The 20,913-nt window shown below is 34.9% G+C and overlaps 1 long non-coding RNA gene across 4 annotated transcripts; it reads left to right on the top strand.

Annotated features, from left to right (window-relative positions):
* Window positions 1–17: 17 nt before the first annotated feature.
* Window positions 18–20,029, top strand: LOC143229552 (uncharacterized). Of its 4 annotated transcripts, none has more exons than XR_013015938.1 (4): window positions 18–174; window positions 15,489–15,935; window positions 16,485–16,652; window positions 18,219–20,029. It is a non-coding gene; the product is annotated as an uncharacterized LOC143229552 (long non-coding RNA). The 4 variants fall into 4 exon arrangements; XR_013015937.1 differs by having other exon boundaries at window positions 16,485–16,731; window positions 18,219–20,028; XR_013015935.1 differs by lacking the exon at window positions 18,219–20,029 and having other exon boundaries at window positions 16,485–16,877.
* Window positions 20,030–20,913: the final 884 nt, after the last annotated feature.

Raw genomic sequence — 20,913 nt, 5'->3', positions numbered from 1 at the left:
AAATGTGAAGGTTCCCACAGTTGCTCGAGAAGTAATGGATCATACAAGGTACGGGATACGACCATTTGATTAATGATACAAGTTTCTTAAGAGTTACCAAAGTAGCAGTTACGTGTGACAGTAAATTATGTCTTTAGAACTACTAGAATCTTGAATAAATTAAACTGGAGGCACGTAAGTACATTTTGGCTTGTTATAAACCACCAGTAATTTTGCTCACCCAAACATTTTTTGTTATAGCATATTTATCAGCGAAAGTGTAATTGGCAAAAAAACATTTTTTCACACACACACAAACGGGCTAGTTTGAGATTGGTTTGTTTGTTTTGTTTGCTTTTGAATTTCGCGCAAAGCTACTCGAGGGCTATCTGCGCTAGCCGTCCCTAATTTAGCAGTGTAAGACAAGAGGGAAGGCAGCTAGTCATCACGACCCACCGCCAACTCTTGGGCTACTCTTTCACCAACGAATAGTGGGATTGACTGTAACATTATAATGCCCCCACGGCTGAAAGGGCGAGCATGTTTGATGCGACCGGGATTCGAACCCGCAACCCTCGGATTACGAGTCAAGTGCCTTAACCACCTGGCCATGCCGGGCCCACATTCTAACGCTCCCACGGCTGGGAGGGCGAGCATGTTTGGTGCGACCAGGATTCGAACCTGCGACCCTTGGATTACGAGTCGAACACCTTAACACGCTTGGCCATGCCGAGCCCTCGAGATTGATATTCCAATATATTTCAAAATGTATAATGTTTTTACAGTATTTATGTAACTCCAACTTGTTTGTATGTGGGAAAAGCTAAATTTAAGGATCAAAAACAAAGTATATATTAAATAATGTTTTAGCACCTAAAGAACGATCAAGTTTGTTAAAGCGAAATTTTAGTTTGAGCAAACAACACTTAAATCAAAGATTTAGTTCTGCCTCTTTAACTGACCTGGCTTGTTTATGTGCACGACGTTTATTTTTTCTATTTTAGTCTTTACTAGATCTGGTGGTGTGTTAATGTTTTACTCTCTTTGTTGAAATATACCTGATCTGGTATGTTGATATAAGCGACTTGTTAGGTTCCTTACTGGGATAATTTTCTCGTCTGGTGTATTCATATAAACGAAGTGTTAGCCTCCTTAGTAAGACTCTTACCTGGTATGAATAACCTCTCTATGAAGCACTGAAGTTTTAAATATTTGTTAAGTTATCTGCCTGACCTGAACAACATCTTCCAGAGGTGTTGATAAAAGTAGCATTTTATCTTATTTATCAAACTCTCTACTTTATCTGAACTGCTATGAATGAGGTTTTAGTGTATTGTAATTGTGTCTTTATTTTGTCTGTCTCTGTAATGTGCTTGTGTGTATGACATTTCTATTTAATAACTGAGATATTTATCTCCTTTGAAAATATTCTCTATGTTGGTTTGTTGAGGTGGATGACGTTTTAGTTTCTTTAATATAATTCATTTTTCTAATCTGAAGAACATCAATATTTTTAACTACTTTATTGAGGTCCTTGCTTGTTCTGAACAGTATATCTCTAAAATTAGGCCTACTATTCTAGTTAAATGATTGAACTTTTTTATTTTAATAATGTGTGTTTTGTTATAATAAAGCCACAGTGGGCTATATGCTGAGTCTACCGAGGAGAATCGAACTCCTGATTTTAGTGTTTTAAATTCGTAGACTTACCGCTGTACCAGGTGGGTGACTACTTTAATAATCCAAGTAATATAATAATAATAAAAGAAACATACACAGTAGTTTACATATACAGTAATAACTCCTTTATTTACTAGTTTATGATACTTACAGTATTACTACATATCAGAACTAAAATGAAAATCAAATATTTTCCTTTTATATATAAATACTGTAATTTATAAACATTACAATGCATTATTTTATAGTACGTGTACGCTTGCTGTTAACGATATTTTCGGCCGTAAACCCAATAATATTTCACGAGGTTCAGCTACCTTAGGTAGTTGTAAATTTAAATACTAAGATAACAATTCAAAGTAATATCTATACTAAAAATATAATAATGACATATTGAAAATAATAAAATATATATTAAACATTCTAATAGATACTGTTAATGAAACCAACCTTTAAACAAAATAAAGTACACTTTAGCTAAAAAACAACAATAACAATTCAAGTACTGTTGTAGATTTAATTTTTATCGAGCAATTTAACATCAGCATAACCTAGTATAAGCAAAACTTTACAAAAGCTTCCCTAATAATCTGTTCTATTTGTTAAATGGATTGCTGGTGTAATTTTTGACTTGCTTAACACCTAAGTTATTACATTACATTATTGGTTAGAAGGATAGCGCCAATGGTACAACAAACTAAACTGATGTTGTAACGGATTTACTGTTGTACATTTATTTTAAAATATGCGTTTGTTTCAGTTTGATGCTTGTGACATATTTGTTCTCTAAATGTTTAGAAGATTCTCTAGAGTAAGAATCAACAATATATATTTTAAGAAAACTCTAGCGTATCTTCGAACTGTTGAACTTTCGAGAATCTTGCTTAATATGTAAATAAAAGCAAGTTATCACAAGACGCCAAGAGACAATAATAGAATATTATTGGTCAGCTACAGTCGGTATACTATAAACTTTGGAAGCTATAATTATGATAAATGTTTATTAATCGGGGGGGGGGGGGGAGAAAGAGCTACAGATATTTCACAGATATTTTTATGGATTTCGAACATTACAAATCGTTCAACTTGTGTAAATTAACTTCGGGCGTTAGTATTTCTACGAGGACATTAAATATCTTCGTTGGTAAAAAAGTCAGCTTATAACCGACGTACGGGCAACCAAGCTAGCTAGTTCAAGCAAGGTGTAACGATAACAACTCATAATTAATTAGCTCGTTGTAAACCTGGACCGTCCATAAAATATTCAGATCTAAAATAACTAGAAGAATTAGTATAATTTTCAAGACTCTTGTATATAAACCAATATTTTAATAGCTATTTGTATTAACCGTTATTATAAACTGTATTGCTGTTTTTATATTAAAATATATTTATGTTAAGAAAGAAAATTGTGTGTATTAATCGTGTTGGCAAATATAATAAATTTGATACATATTGAAATTCAATTAACTTCTAAATTAAAATTAAAATTTCCGGCAGTTTGAAATTTTAATACGTAATATACTTAATACAATACGATAAATCGAAGACGCGTCCGAGATTAATTTTAATACGTTACAATGTTTATTGAGGTACAAAATAAAATAGAATGAAATAAATGAATACCTGAATCGTACAATAAGTAACCAGAATATTGGTTCTCTGAATGAAACATAACCATGTTAAATGTAATAAAAAAGGACAATAATATACTAGACATGAGGTGCGTCTAACACAATTAGTTTGGCTTTAATTAACCTGTGCCACATTAAAGAACACATGAATAAATAAAGTTAACTCCTTAGCTAAAGGGCCAACATGGCCAAGTGGTTGAGGCGCTCGACTCGTAATCTGAGGGTCGGGAGTTCGAATCTCCATCTCATCAAACATACACGCACTTTCAGCCGTGCGGGCGTTATAATGTGAAGGTCAATCCCACTATTCGTTGGTAAAGAGTAGCCCAAAAGTTGGTAGTGGGTAGTGATGACTAGCTGCCTTCCCCACTAGTATTACACTGCAAAATTATAGATAGCCCTCGTGAAGCTTTGCGAGAAATTCCAAAACAAATAAACAAACTTAGCCAAACATTAAACATGATTAATTTTGATAAAGCTCAGTAATAATAACAGACATTAATAGTAAACAGTAATTAGAAAACAAAACACAAGTGTGACTTATCTAATTATATAATGTTATACAATATATAATGGGGACTTAATTATTGAACTAACAGTGTTTCATTTTTTTCTTATTTTCAATGAAATTGAAGTGTAGATGGGAAAGGTTTCAAAAAGTTGTGATATTTATAAAACAATTTTAAACCCACATGTGGTAACTAGAAGACTGATGAACTTTTCGCAAATTTGTATGGATTTGACGCTTTGAATGCTGTAGTTTTTAATTTGTTGTTAAAGAAACTTCACAATGGTCTATCTGTGGTCTTCTCACTGCAAATATCGAAAACCGATTTCTAGACTTCCCACTGAGCCGCCGAGGGGCTCGAAATGTGGTTGGAAAAACTTCGTTTATAAAAATGCGATTGAGTTTACGAGCTCTCTTTAAGGAGTCTTGAATTATATTGTATCGGATAAGTTACGAGAAGGATCAGATTGGAATATTTGTATTGTAAAATGGCAAGTTTATGTCTTCGAAGTTAAACGTGTATGTTTTTTATTAGAAGCTTTGATTTTGAATTTCGCGCAAGGCTACACGAGGGCTATCTGCGCTAGCCGACCCTAATTTAGTAGGGTAAGAGTAGAGGGAAGGCAGCTGGTCATCACCACCCACCACCGACTCTTGGGCTACTCTTTTACCAACGAATAGTGGGATTGACCGTCACATTATAACGCCCCCACGTCTGAAAGGACGAGCATGTTTGGTGTGACAGGGATTCGAACCGGGAACCTTCGGATTAGGAGTCGAACGCCTTAACCACGTGGTCTTACCGAACCTAGGAGTTTTGACCCTGAATGTTTTATTAACGAAGAAGGTATTCAAATCTATCTTACTTGTTTTAAGAAAGAGTTTTTTTTCCAGTGATTTTTGGCAGATAAATGTCGCCAGGTTTGCCAGGAAAACCTTTTAATTAGATAAAAGAATATATTGAAGCGCGACGGAAATGGAAAGGTTTATTATGTACAGCATTTCTTTGTATGATTTTCAATGTGTGGAAATTGTAGTCTGAATAAACGTAAATCTACAACTTGTGGACTGAAGTTACCTCCGATAAGCATTTCTTGTACTTATTGGAAGACATGTTAACCGAATAGTACAAACATGCTGTCAAGTTAAAAATGCATACCCTACACGAATTCGTTTAGTGTGAGACAATGATAAATTTTATGAGTGACTGTCATATAAATATTTATGTTTACTAACATTAATTATTAATTTACCGGAATTATCAAAATACCTTGTAACTGTTGGGGAAATACTTCTTTTGATTTTATAAACAATAAAATTAATGAAAAATAACTAAACTAAAGTTTTTCCTAGTTTTAGCCTCAAAACTATATAATTTTCTTTTTATATTCAATGGAGTTGTTGATAATAAACAGATTAATACTGGTTCTATCTTTGATAAAGTTAGAATAAATGACCTTTAATTTATTTTAAATGTGTTTGTTTTTAATTTCGTGCAAAGCTACACGAGGGCTACCTGCGTTAGCCGTTTCTAATTTAGCAGTGTAAGACTAAAGGGAAGGCAGCTAGTCATCACCATCCACCGCCAACTGTTGGACTACTCTTTTACCAACGAAAAGTGGGATTGACCGACACATTATAACGCCCCCAACGGCTGAAAGGACGAGCATTTTTGGTGTGACGGGGATTCGAACCTGCGACCCTTGGATTACGAGTCGAGTGCCCTAGCCACCTGGTCATGCCGGGCATAATTTATTTCAGATCAGTACCTATTGGAACTGATAGACCATTAGCAGTTGCTTGTTAATGCCAGTGCTAAACCCGTATTTTTATGGTCGTTTATGGAGTTTGTGAATCCAAATTAACTATGGTATAAGTTTCAACAAAATGTAAACCATAGTCTGATAAAGATATTTAACGTGTTTGTATACCTCATTGTCCGAATATTTTGTTTTTTTTAATTAAAGCCTATTTTTTAACAAAAAGTTTTGTTGTTTTCACAGAAAAACAACAACAAAAATAACTAAACAAATTGCAAGCTGCTTTCTCGGTAAGAGTGGTGGGACATTTACTATGTAAATAAATAATTACAAAGCTTCTTTTTTGTAGTCAGTATATCCGTTGTTATGGGTTTGTAGACTATATCTTTGATATTACTTACCTATTTCATAAGCTCGCTCTTTCACTCCATTGCTATATAACTATATTGAGTAATGTACATTTATACGTTTACAATTGATTTAGGACATTCTCAAAATTGAGCACCTTTATTCATTAGTAGCCGTAATGCAATGTAAAGTGAGCACGTGGTCAATAGGAGAATAAACGTAAGAAGATGAATTACTCTCGTATTGTGACTGAGAAGATAAAATGTTGCGTAATTTTTTATCATTCTTAATACTTTACTATAATTAAAGACTGGTACAAATAGCCCTATTGCAGGAATAGCTAATAGTTGGTTATTTAATTTTGCAAGTCGTACAGAAGATATACAACTATAAGATAAACCCAAATTCTTCGTTTATTAGCAGTGGAGATGAAACTGATGATAAAAAGCCTTCATTGTTCAACAAACTTAATGGCCCCCAGTATTTACGTTCTACTGAATAAATGTACCTATAGTTTTCGTAATGTAACTGAAAACGTTTTGAGACCCTAAGTTGAAAGTACACATGCTGAAACTGGCCCTAAATATAACAGTTACAGCCCCAACCAACTTCTGAACTAGGTAGAGTCGTTGATTTTGTTATTCTGTATTTCAACAAAAGCAGTGCCGTTTTCTCGTTGTACAAAATATCTTATTTTTAGCCACTCAACAGTGCTTAGTTGTTTGACATAGTAGACTACAATACAGTGTTTAGTTTTCTGACCTACTAGACTGTAATATTCACTACTATAGGTTAATTTCATACTCTATGTAAGAGGACATTCAAAATACAAAAGGAAAGAAACGTAACATTTATTCAACACTTTTCGCGTTCTTGGTTTACACGCTAAAAATAATATTTTAGATTACACACACAGACACACAAAATGCATAATACATTTATCTTGATTTTTTAATGTTTTCTTTGTCATCGCTTATTATACTTACCATACAAGTATTCTACTCGAAACCATAAAAAAAAAATTAGAAAAGTTGATGACGTAACGTTTGTTCAAAGTTAGCTCGGCCAATAGTTTATCCAATATTTCGGACTTTTATCGAATGGATATTATTAAACGAACTTAGTTATTAAAATATTTAAGAAGATTTACTTGGTCACGTCTTTTCATTAAATATTTTAATTGTTCGTCATTACGCGACGTGTTATATATATAAATAATTAAAACAAGATAATTTAAATAACTTATCAGTTGTACCAATGGTGTAGAAAGGAGTTACAAAGTGTTTTTATCGTGTGTCTTGGGGAGGGGGGTTGCTTGTCCAGACATGGAGGTTTTACAATGAGAGATTGAAAGTATAGTGATCTGCTTTTAGAAGTTCCCATACTGCAAAGGCAAGCTTATTCTAGGAGGGATGTGGGGGAATGTCATTAGAAAATTAACATAATAACATATTTTAGAGTTAGTACGTAGTCAAATATGTAAACGAGGGGGGTGCTACAACACCACCGTTTCCAACACCTTTTAATTGTACATTCTTTATAGGCATCCTTGAATTTACCAAACATTAGAGTCTCTTCATTCCAAACACTTCTTCTTATAATGGACAAATACTCTAATGATAATCTCTGAGACCAGTATTTTGAAATTACAAAATTATGAATAAATTATGCCTAAAATACAGGATTGATCTGTATGAAAGTCTCATGTTTATGCATATAAATTAACGATAATATCAGAACTATAACAAAGCGCATATTTTATGTCATCACGAAACTGTATTGAAACTTGTACATAAATATTGTTTAAAAGAAATGTATATCGTATTTTTCCTAATATCCTTGTATATAACATCATGCACGATATGATTTATAAAAATTTATTCTAAAACTCCCAACCAAGATCGCCGTCAAAAGACTTGTCAACAAGTAACATAAGATATAACAGATACGTTGACAAGAACAAAATAGGGCTTCAATACCCGTGGTGGGTAGAGTACAGATTGACTTTTTTTTTAACCTTTGTGCTTATAGAAAAGTCAAGGGATAGAAATACTTGAATAATTCCAGGGTAGAAACTTTAAAATAAAAAAAAATATTCAAAAAAATTCTTAATACCAGAAAAAATAAACTTATTTTCAACATTTCTTTCAAACTTTTTCTCAATATATCTACCACACTAACTCACTACTACTTGAACTTCAAGCCTTTCCTCAGTATATCTATCACACTAACTCAGCGTTACTTCAGGTCTTTCCTCAAAACATTTCCCATACCACCTGAACGGTTTACAAATATAACTACAAATGTTTCCTCGGCAGTCACACAAATATTTTCTTAGCACTAATATAGACTTTTCTAAACGTATATAACAGTTTCTAGCCACACCTACACATATTGTTTTCTTTGCATATTTAATTTTTTTCTTTAGTCATAAAAACTTATGGGTAATTCTAAGATTATTATTTTTTTGCACACATACATATTTCTCAAAATATATTTTGCATGCGCTATACACGTCAAGTTTGCACAGTTCCATGAGCTGTGACTTCTAAATTGAATTCTCACCTAGTGGGGCTGAAAAGACAACAGTGATCGTCACCAGCAGAGAAGTACAGGTCATCGTGGTACGTTCATTAAATTTGCTTCGTTGCACACTTGGTTTGACGATCTTAGTGGCGCTGCTGTCCCGTCTAAACTGAACGAAGGTAATTGTCTCAAAATGTTAAAATTTAATATTACATTCGCAAATAGGGGGATAAAATATCAGTTTTGGTTTAGTTAACCTGCTGATATTTCCAATTTTGGTACCAAAATAAACAAATGTAAACACAACTCATCCCTAGAAGGATCAAAACCATACGAGTTTCTTGGCCAGTGTGACGTTTCGACAGCTTAGTACCGAGCGAACGTCCCCATCACGTCACTGATTGGCTGGTGGTGGGATTACGTGTACAGCTAGTCAGATAATTACTTTCGCCAAAAGAAAATCAGTCACGTCTAAGGCGAGGACCTCGCTGGGTGCATTACACTTGCCTTCAGGCATAAACCAAGCTGTCAGCATTCGGAGCATTCATAGGCCGCCATACCTTGGACCAATCACGGACGTTGCTATGCTGGCATATGTAATATTACTAGTCCTCAAATCTCGATTGCCTTGAGTGACCTTGTTCTTGTTGACTTTAAGTTTTCCGTTAACTATATATTTGAAATTGTCTTTAATAACATAGAGCATTATTCACGATACTTGTAACTCAAGCTGCGAAAATTTCTGACATTACTTTCGAGTAGGATTCTTAACCATCAGTGACCGAGACTGAAAGGAAAGTTTATGTAACGTTGAAAACACACCCATATTCTTTCCGTGTTACTGAATGTTTTACATGAAATAATTCAAGTATGAAACAATAGACTAATGTATAACGTATATCAGAATGTAGCAACCGGTATTGTTTGTTCATACCCAGAACACAGAAAGCTGATGTCATGTTTTAAAACAACCACAGTTCCCTGTGGTTTTACAGTTTGGGTTTTCTGATTTTAGATTTTGATGGCAAAATAATATAAATAAAATATAACTTTAATTTTTAATATACAATATTGTATTCCGTGTACGGTTTGAATTTGCAAATTGTAGTAACTTTAAGTTAAGCAGTCTAGCAGCTGTTGAATGAGGTTAACTCCCTTTAAAACTGTTTGTATTATGTAATACGTTATATTTTATGTACCATTCTGGCTTTGGAGAAGTGTTTCAAAAACAACAATTTCAAAGCTCTTTATAAATATCCCAACACCATTAAGAACTTTCTACCCTCGAATATGTCTGCACTTCAAAACAAAGAACAATAAGTCTTTATAATCTCCTGCCAGTCTTGTGACAAAGTCTGTGTTGGTGAAACGGGAAGAAATTTTGACACAGAACATGGAAGGGATTTTAAACATGGTCGAACAAATAATGCTATTTTTCTTCACATGAGAAGTCTTGGTCATATAATTAACTGGAAATCAACAAAAATTATAGATAAAACTAGAAATTATTTCAAAATAACTGTAAATAGTTCATTAGTTTTTGCCAAATTTCAACATCTCAAAAGGTCACTATAAACTGAACCTCTTCCTGACGTCATATACCCTCACGGGACTTGGGAACGGCCGTTATAAAATAAACTGTATATGCTTCTCTTGCAAATGTTTTGACCGCCCCTGCTTGTGTCACATGTCCCTTCGGGAAATGAAACATATTTTAAACTAAATTCTCACTGTGATTGGATTGGATTCTCTCACAAACAAAAGTTGCACTAAAAAGGACTCGTGAAAGTTTCGAAACTTATTTCCATATAAACTTCTTGTTCCGACAGTAGTGAATGTTATATTATTTTGTATTACTGTACATGGTAATTCTTTTAAGGCATATCGTGCTAGTATATTAAGATTAACAATTGTACAAAGCTACACAAAGGGCTATCTGTGCTAGCCGTCCCTAATTTAGTAGTGTAAGACTAGAGGGAAGGCAGCTAGTCATCACCACCCACCGCCAACTCTTGGGCTACTCTTTAAACAACGAATAGTGGGATTGACAGCCACATTATAACGCCCCCACAGCTGAAAGTCTGGTAAGGAATATGATGAAACGTTTTTGTTTTCCCGTGGTAATTTAGTTTTTGCACTAGTATTTTAGCAAGAGAGTTGATTGGTTAATCTACTAAGTATTAGAAAAACACTATTTTTCACAACGCTTCGCTACTGATATAATATAAGCATTTTTTCTTCTAATTTTTATTCCACTGAACATTTAGTCAAATGTTCTAGAATATGCTGCCGGTGCACATTGAGAATTGTATTTTTTGTTAAGCACAAAGCTACACAATGGTCTATCTGTTCTGTGCCTACCAGGTTTCGACTAAGATCAAAATATCTTCACAAAACCATGATGGTTTCGCATATTTATGACCATGTAGTTGATTTTATGTCTCGGGTGTGGCTTGTTGGTTAGCGTCCCTGGACCATGAATCAGAGAATCTGTGTTTCGCCACAACGTAGCTCAAAATTGGCTGTTGGTGCTTTTGATTACCAGGTCTTCTCTTAATCTATCAGTTCAAAATTATAAAATGATACAAACTCTATAATCCGAGCGCTTTTGAAAGGTGGGTCTTTTTTCTTCAGGCTCAAACTTCAAAATTAGTGGCAGTCATGCGCAGATAGCCAGTCTATAGTTTGCACGAACATTTGAAGTAAATAAATAAACTGCAATGTGTACTTTAGTTGTTAAAAGTGTCATAATAAATCACTGGTCGCACATCTCCAAGGAGATAAGTGCTTGTTTTTTAAAATTTTTACTAATCTGTAACGGGTTAAAACAAAAATAATCCGTACTTTGTATAGGGGCTAGAGGAACAGTTAGCCCCCTAGCAGCAAAGCGGTATGTCTGCAGACTTACAACGCTAGAAACCGGGTTTCAATACCGTGGTGGGTAGAGTATGGATAGCCCGTTGTGTAAGTTTGTGCATAATTACAAACAGAGAAATAAGAACAGTTACATCTTGCCATGACCATTTGGTTTCTTAAGTAAGATATCAACGCGTTCATTGTAGCAGTGTTAAATGTGCTTTATGATAGAAATGTTTAACTTCAGTTCCAATGTGTCGATGACTTCAGCCGTTAATAAAATATTTATAGATTAGACAAATTCCACGAACAGATTACCACCAGGGAAAAACCCTTGGAATGATTTCAAAGGAAGGAACTTATACCCGGAAGGCGTGTCTGTTTGAATTGATTTTGACAACGAAATCGAACATTTAAGTCTAATTTCTTCTTTCTTTGTCGTGGATAAATTACCACACTCCGAAAACTACGCCTCCCAGTGGCACAGCTGTATGTCTGCAACTTGTAACGCTATAAACTGGGTTTCGATACTGTGGTGGGCAGAGCATGGATAGTCCATTGTGTAGCTATGTGCTTTGAAACAAACGAAACCGAAAACTACACTCTTCTGAGCTTATAAATCTATGTAATTATCCATGACATTTTGCCTATAAAAATGTTTTAGTTCTGAAGTAAGTTTGATAAACTAAATGGAAAAACTACTATGGGTGTAAGTTAAGAAAAAATATTAATAAGTGTGTTTGAATCTCAATATGCGTTCAGTGTAATCTAAAGACTGCAGCATTACTGTTGTCCCTCGCTGTGTAAGTTTACGGATTTACAACGCTAAAGTCAGGGGGTTCGATTCTCCTCGGTGGACTCAGCAGATAGCGCGATGTGGCTTTGCTTTAAGAAAACACACACTACCCTTTCAAAATGTTATCGATAAAATAGAAATGACTGCCTCTAAGTTACTATTAGGGGCCGTATATCTGTCACTTTAATCATTATTTCGAAAATCAAGCAGTAATTCAACTGAACAATGGTGTTGCTAAACGACACAATAATTACGTGAATAAATGCTAGTGCTTAAATTGTTAGTTACACAGGCTAATACGTCGCTATTTACAAATTCCAGTGTTCACTTGTACGAGTAAGTAGCAGCGTGAAGACTGGTAGTTGTAAGTAAAAGTGTGAATATTGATCTGCGTTTAGTAGCAAAGTGAAGAATGATATGTGTAAGTAATAACACGAACATAACCTGAGTAAGTAGCAATGTGAACATTGGAATATGTAAGTAGGGACATGAACACTGGAATATATAAGTAGAGACATAAACACTGGCATATATAGTAGGGAGGTGAACACTGGAATGTGTAAGTAGAGACGTGAACATTGGAATATGTAAGCAGGGACATGAACACTGGAATGTGTAAGAAATTACGTAAACACTAGCAAAATATACACTGAGAGTGGTATGCAAAAATACGTTTTATGTTTGAGATACATTAAATCGTTTTACATGTTTGTGTTGACTGTTGAGAAGTCTTACGAACTTACCTAAACAATTACTAGAAGGCATTACAAAACGTGAGATATAAAAAAGAAGAGGATGTTAATAAATATGAACTATATTCATGTAACATTATTAAACTTGAAAAAACCATCAGTGATGAGAAAACAACAATAATGGTGCTGATGCACGAAGAAGATATATCTTGCTAATGAAAAGCGAGAAGGACATGTTCCACATGCTGTCATTGCCTTAGCGTAGGCTTGGCATAGCCAGGTGGTTAAAGCGCTCGACTCGTAATCCGAAGGTCGCGGGTTCGAATCTCGGTCGCACCAAACATGCTCGCCCTTTCAACCGTAGAGGCGTTATAATATGACGGTCAATCGAACTATTCGTTGATAAAAGAGTAGCCAAAGAATTGGCGATGAGTGGTGATGACGAGCTACCTTCCCTCTAGTCTTACATTGCTAAATTATGGTCGGCTAGCGCAGATAGCCCTCGTGTAGCTTTGCGCGAAATTCGAAACAAAAAAAAGACGAAAGTTAGGAAAATATATTTTTTGTTTGTTTTGAAAATTTTGAACAGCTAATTGGCTAAATACTTGAAAAGAATAAATAGATATCATCAGGGTTATATATTCTTGAAATTTCTATAGGAGGAGTGGAGGACACCTTGAAACACTAGACATATAATACACGATTCACCACTACAACAGGAGGTCTAGACTTATTCTTTCGTCTCTAATCACTTTCCTCCTATACAGTGGAGCGCCTTTAAGCCGCGGTATTTGGGGGGTCAACCTGCTTAACCGCGGCTTAAGTGGTCCGCGGCTTAAATCTTTGTGACTGAAAAGCCGAAGTCGCCAACAGCTCCGCCGAGGAGCCTCATCCGGGCCATTGCGTGATCATTATATTGGATTATCGAATTAAAAATAATACTTTCATTATTGATCACTTTTTCACGGATTTACCGCGGATTAACTTTAATGTATGGAGAGGTGTGATTCGGTAACAATGGTGGCCTCCATGAAGCTGGCATAGAGAGCGGATAATGTAGATTAACAGTCGATTTCTCTTGTAATATATTTTATTTATTTCCCAAATTAAAGCAAATCCTTTTTAAATATCCCATTGAAGTTATAAAGCCAGGATTAAATTCGTAAGCCGCGTTTTTACACGTTCTTAAATTAGCGGTGAGCCGCGATAATCCTTGCTCACATCGCTCACAAGACTTGCTACAACGGCTTAAGCGATTTCGCGGTTTACTGGTCCGCAGCTTAATGGCGCTCCACTGTACTTTCACAACTACGCAAAATTTTCCCCAGATATGTTCACAGGTGATTTCTTTCTCAAACTAACATATTTTCTGATATTCTCAGCCAGAAAGTTTATGCTCCGAGAAAACTTTAGCCACCAGCTGACCATCTTCTAAAACATATATGTTACATCACTTTAATTGATTGCACCCCGTGGCACAGTAATATGTCTGCGGACTTACAACGTTAGAAACCGTCTTTAGATACCCGTGGTGGGCAGAACATGGATAGTCATTTTCGTAACTTTGTTGTTAACTACAAAACAACAATATGTTTTATTATTCTAATCATTTGGGTCTACCAATACTAAATTTACCCAGTTATATTTATCCGATAGGTAAATGATTATTTTCCTTTTTATCTTTATGTAATATCCAATTGTTCTATCTTTCACATACAAACGAACCTCATTTCCAGATCATAGTTTCATCCACACTCCTGTCATGATTTACACAACCTTTACGCATTCTCAGTCGTCTGGCTCACCACATCTCATGGCTGAAGGTGGGCTGCAACCCTCTGATGACCCGCCGGCTCCTTGGGCTGGAATGAAATAACAAGAAACAGGGTCACTAGTCAGGGGTGAAAATTTTCGAAACCGGTATAACTCAGTGACAAGTGGTGAAGCGAGTGATAGATTGGGTTTCATACCTGTTTCTATTTTGAACAGCTTGTGGGTTGAATAATTCAAAGGTTTAGATCAGTGTTATTAATGTTTTTTTATTCTTGAAGTTCCTGTATAGGATCACTGTTTGAGTAAAAGACACCACAAAACATCGGGACAAAAATCTCCTCTTTCCCTAAGCAACAGGTATAGTCGATATGACTGAAATACTAAATACAGACCAAATTCTGTGTTAGTTTTATAAGAACCGGTAGCCAAGATGTAAGAAAACACGTGTGTTTGGTTTCAAACTCCCGTCTCTCTTTGAAAATTACACTTGAAGAACCTTGTATTTTTCTTGTATATTTTAGAATTAGATTATTATTTTCACAATTGTAGATTATATTGACTTTCCTTTTTTTCAATCGTGCGTATAATTAATGGTCCCAATTTTTCATAAATTTCATAGTTAAATAACTAAATTATATGAAAATATACTTCATAAAATAGAAGTAAAACTGGTTTCTTGTCAGAAATATATTTTATAGGAACACACGCTCTCAAAAATATGTTTTTATTCTACTCTTGTTTTGTATTTATGGCAAAAGTTTGGGGAACACATTTATTATCGTCAATGTGAAGAATCTCTGTACAGTAACCCCTACTGTGTCTTCCAAGAAGAAATACTTTAAAAGCTATTAACATCAGTTTTAATAACTATTAATAGCAATGTTACTGATTCATACACGCACACGCATGTTAATCGTCTCTTTCCAACTATTACAGCAACGAATACATCATACAAACACCGCCCTTGGAAGAGCGCGTGCATCCAACGCGTGCCGTAGTAAAATCCGCTTCTCCTGTCCAGCAGTCAGCAGCAGACCTAGGTCAGTACCTGTACCCAGGGAACGGAACTAGAAGTCACGACTCAGGCATCACAGTAGCTAGTGCCTGCACGGGCTGGGCTGTTATCTACCTAACAGATGAAAGGTCTATCATAGAGGGGGGTGAGTCTCCAGAGGAACGACACCCAAAGTTTTACTTCATTAATCTCAGTGAACGTATAAACTGTAGTATCGTCAGAACAGGGTGGGGTCTACGATTTCATATATAGGGGCTCCAGGGTGAGGTCTTTAGCACTTCAGAGCAGAATCCTGGAAGTCTTCAAAAGTGAAAGTTACACACGTTTCAAGGAATATAGGCAAGAAAGAAAGGGACAAAATCCAGTAGGTCAGTAAAAGACTCATTTTAGATGCTAGAAATATCAATAAAGTTTCGATAAAGATTCTAGAAAACTGATGTTAAGTAAAAGTTTACAAACAAGGGCTAATTTTAAAGTTCCTCAAAAAATCTTTATTAAGATATTATTTTATAAGGATATCAGAAAAAAAAAAAGGTTTACATCAGTTATCGCAAGAAATCAGTAAGTGAAAAAAAAATCTCTATTCACAAATTTGAGAAAGGGTTGGCTTCAAAGATCTTTGAAAAAATTCTTAATAAAATACGACGCTTTCTAGAATTTTAGAAATTTATTGAACTTATAATAAAATTATCAGTCTATGCCAACAGATTATTTGCCAAAATTTGTTGATAAATTCATAAATCGTGATAATATTTTCGAATCTCTGTCTCCAGGACAAAGCTAATACTTTTTATCTTTGAAAACTTGTAACTTTAAGAAACTTGTAACAACAGCCAAGATATAAAGAAACTTTTAATAGCAGACGATCTTTTACGATCTTGTAATTACACACATGAAATATTTTTTTCTTTTTACAGGACTTCTCGGAGACTCATCAGTAAGTCTGAGAACTTATAGTGCTCGAAATTGTGTTTTGATATCCGAGGTAGGCAGAGAACAGATAGCTCTTTGTGTAGCCCTGAACTTGACAACATAAAAAAATAAAAACCTAGGTGTTGCTGAAAAAGATTTTTGAAGATACAGTAGTGAGTTCAGTCAAATTAAAATTTTAGAGGAATCACACTTCCGTGACTCATACAAAGTTAACCATTGGGTAACTCTAAGGTATTATCACAGCTGTTTCAAATGTCGTAATTCCATTACTTTTATTGTTATGTTTCTTAACCTCTTGCTCCATGTAAAAAAGCAGCTTAATATCTCTTTTAAATTATGAGAAATAAGTAGTCAAAGAATAGTAAAATTATTCTTCATCTTCTTGGTCAATGTGCAAAACATATAATAAACAAAAAACTGTAGGTACGAAGCAAAATTTGACTAATATACATTGCTGACCAAAATCTTAAGGCCAATGAGCATAAAGAAAAAATATCCATTTTGCGTTCTTAGACTCAACCACTTATTTGAGTAGAACTTTCAACCCCAAACATTTTCAATGGGGTTCAGTTCGGGCGAACACGCTGGATGGTCCAAAAGAATCACGTTATTCGCCATGAAAAAGTCCTTTGTATTACGGGCATTGTGAATTGCAGCGTTGTCCTGCTGAAAGATCCAGTCATTTCCACACAAGCGAGAACTTTCAGTCAATAAGGATGCTCTCTCCAACATGCCAATGTAGCCAGCTGCTGTTTGGTGCCCTTGTATAACATGAAGCTCCATTGTTCCATGGAAGGAGAAAGCACTCCGGATCATGATAGAACCTCCTCCACTGTGTCGTGTAGGAAATGTCTCCGGTGGGATATCCTTATCATGCCAGTAACGTTGTAAGCCGTCTGGACATTCAGGTTAAATGTTTCTCATCATAGAATAAAACCTTCGTCCACTTTTCAACGTCCCATGTTTGGTGCTTCTCAGCAAAGTTTAACCGAGCTGTTTTGTGGTGTGGAAGGAGGTGTGGCCTTTGAAGACGTTTATGGTTTTTAAAGCCTTTCTCTCGTAGATGCCGTCTTATTGTTTTTGAGCTGCATTATGCGTCAGTAAGGGCCTTAATCTGGTTCGACGATCGACTGGTGTCTTGTCGAACAACCCGTCGAATCCTTCTGCTCAACGCTGGCGAAATTTTCTTGAGCCGATCACTTGAAATTCTTGTTCCGTATCCCTCAGGGTCTTTTAAGAAATTTGCAACAGCAGCTTTACTACGCCAAGTCTCACCAGCGATGGCACGTTGAGAGAGATCTTGCTTTTGCAGCTTGACAATTCTGCCACGTTCAAACTCTGTCAACTTTTTAGCCTTTGCCATGTTTTTACCCAATGTAATACAGGAGATATCAATGGAAGATGTTGACAATGCTAATGCTTGAACACAAATGACTAAATTACGTTACGTGTTTACCAATTAACGCTTCGTTTCAGTATGGTCTTAAACTTTTGACCAGCTAGTATTTAGACTAATTTCATAGTGTTCACATTTTCCCTATTAAATGCTAAAAAGCTTTTTATTTTTATTTTCCCTTTTCTTATTTTCCTCTTTCTAAGCTCTACTCAAATAAGTGGTTGAGTCTAACAACACAAAATGCATATTTTTTATTTATGTTCATTGGTCTTAAGATTTTGGCCAGCAGTGTATATTAATATAAACTTGTTTTTTTTTATAGTAGCACATCAGTTAGAGCAGTCACGGCACAGCATGCCATGAGGTGGCGCCACATATTTATCAACTTCATTCAATGGGGGAGATAATGATGTCCACGCCGTGTAGTTAGAGAGTGCAGTGCTAGGAACACGTTACTAGGCACCCATGACAGGCTAACATGACATCAGAGATGATGACGTCCACTAAGTGGATTAATGTTCTCAACATGTAATCAATGGCTAGATTTAATTATGGCCTAAAAGCAGTACAATATCTTTATGTGTAAAACACTTCACTAATTCTTAACCTAACATTTCCTAACCTTTTGTATGTAAATCAGTTATTGCCCTAAAAAGGCCGCTTATTTAACATGGAAACTTACAATAATCTTTCTGTTTCACTAGTTTGCCATCATCCATATAACTATGTTATTGACAAAATATTTCAATTTGTTGTTTCTTGCAATGAAAGTCAAGAATGTACACAGCCGATTATGATTTAATAAACTGATTATAGCTTAATTTCTATATATAAGCACACTTTTTACAATTAATGTCCTGAAAAGGATGCTTGTTTAAATATCATGCATTTTTACTGGATAGTCTTTGTGCTATCAATTTAACTATTGTTCTTGACAAAATATGTCTCCTTTTCACTTAAATACTTTTTACAGGATATCTATGGGCTGAGAAGTTATCATAACTAAGATAGTGTTACTTTAGACAGGAAATGTTTCATAGAACATTTGCTGTTTTGCTTTCACAAGTCAACGAGACAACTATTACAACATACATATTATCTATTATTTAAATAAGGTTTGTTTAAAGTTAATAATAAAGCTATATAAAAGGCTATCTGCGCTCCATCCACCATGGGTATCGAAACCCGGTTTCTATCATTCTAAATTAGCAGACTTACTGGTGTGCCCTTAGGGGGCTTGAATGAAGCAAGCATTACAACCAATGATTTATATTTATTGCCCCGAAGAGGATTCTTATTTTCTTAGAACTAAAAATAAGTAATGATTACTGTTTATCCATACATATTCTAAAGAACGTGGAGTTGAAGATAGAAAATTCTTCTTCAACAGACCTTGAGACTGTATGACTGTTTGCTAGGAAACACAAAGGTCGTCCCACATTCAAATGTTGTAAGCACTGGCGTCAATGCAGCTGTTTGTTAGGAAAACGTAATGTTGTCACGTATTACTGATGACACGTTTGATCTTGTGTTTGCCCAGCTAAGTATGCGTTAATTTCTACTAACCAGAAATTATATTTCTATATCTTTCATATAAACTCATTAATTATCCAAATGAACATAATTTGAATGATAAGATTCTATGCCAGTGCTGACAGCTCCCTACCCCCACAACAGCTGGCGTTAAAATTCCCAGTTCCCGTGGAATATCAGATTTAATTAATTTTAAAATAATATAACAAAGTATTATATATGTTATAAATTACAAAATAAACATTAAAAACTTGTAAAAATATTGCAGTTGTTATTGTTTACCTTCTTGCTCCTTTTCCAGTTCCAAATGCCAAACTTGTTAAATAGACTGACAATTCAGGTTTCAAGATAAGAAATAAAGCTAATTTATTTTAGAAAATAGTTTTTCTAAATAAGTAATGTATTTAAACAAAAATATGACACTTTTGAATGAAAAGTATTTAATATTTTTAAATATAGGAAAAATTATTGCAGTTTACTTAATAGGATTCATTAATGGACAAACAACTGTTGCTTTTCATGTATAAAATGTCTACATAAATGTAACACACATTTTCTTAAAGAGCAAATTCTAGATATTCTTAACACCTGCAAAATAAAGAGTGTAAGTGATACTGCTTATCAAAACAACGGTGCGTCAAAGAGTGGAGAGGGTAAAAATTACTTTTGTGTAGAGTGAGCAAGGGGAAAGCGATAGTGATCATCTTCAAGTATAGGAATTCCTATGGAATCAAAACACCTACATATTGTCTAGTGTCACCTATTTCTCACGAGTTACAAAATAACAATACCCCTTCACATGCAAGCGATAGTTGATAATTCCAGTTTCACTGAATGTCTCTCCGTAAGACCCTCCAAGTGGCTCATTGGTAAGTATGATGGCTTATAACGTTAAAAACCGGGTTTCGATACTCGTGAAGGGCACAGCACGAATAGTCATTGGGCATCTTTGTGCTCAATAACAAACAAACTTTCCGTAGAAGCCACTATCAAATAAAATGTAATAGCATTTGACCAAAACATTTTATATTTATAAAAACAGAGAAATTACAATAAAGATTGAGATAAAAAAAAGATTAAATTTTATGAAAAGGTAACTCCTGGAAAGATGTAATAAAAAGTAAGTTCAACAAGGATATGCTGGAGGGAACCTGGTCTTTTATATTCACTTGCAGCTGGAACAAAAACTAACATGTTTATAAAAAAAAAAATGGAACCGAGTTCTATTTATTTGGTTAATTTACCTATTTCTATATCACACCCTCCCATGGTTTATCCATTTATATAAATTGTCTCTTCTTTTGATATCATACCTTATTTCTGACCTTTTTATTCTTACTTTTTGTTTGTTTGTTTAGAATTAAGCACAGAACTACACAATGGGCTATCTGTGCTCTGCCCACCACGGGTATCGAAACCCGGTTTTTAGTGTGTAAGTCCGCAGACATACCACTGTGCCACTGGGGGGCATTATTCTTACTCAG

The sequence above is a fragment of the Tachypleus tridentatus genome, chromosome 10 (genome assembly GCF_004210375.1).
Source record: "Tachypleus tridentatus isolate NWPU-2018 chromosome 10, ASM421037v1, whole genome shotgun sequence".
NCBI classification, from domain to species: domain Eukaryota; kingdom Metazoa; phylum Arthropoda; class Merostomata; order Xiphosura; family Limulidae; genus Tachypleus; species Tachypleus tridentatus.
Note: the sequence above shows the minus strand (reverse complement) of the source record. Positions and strands in the feature narration are given on the sequence as shown.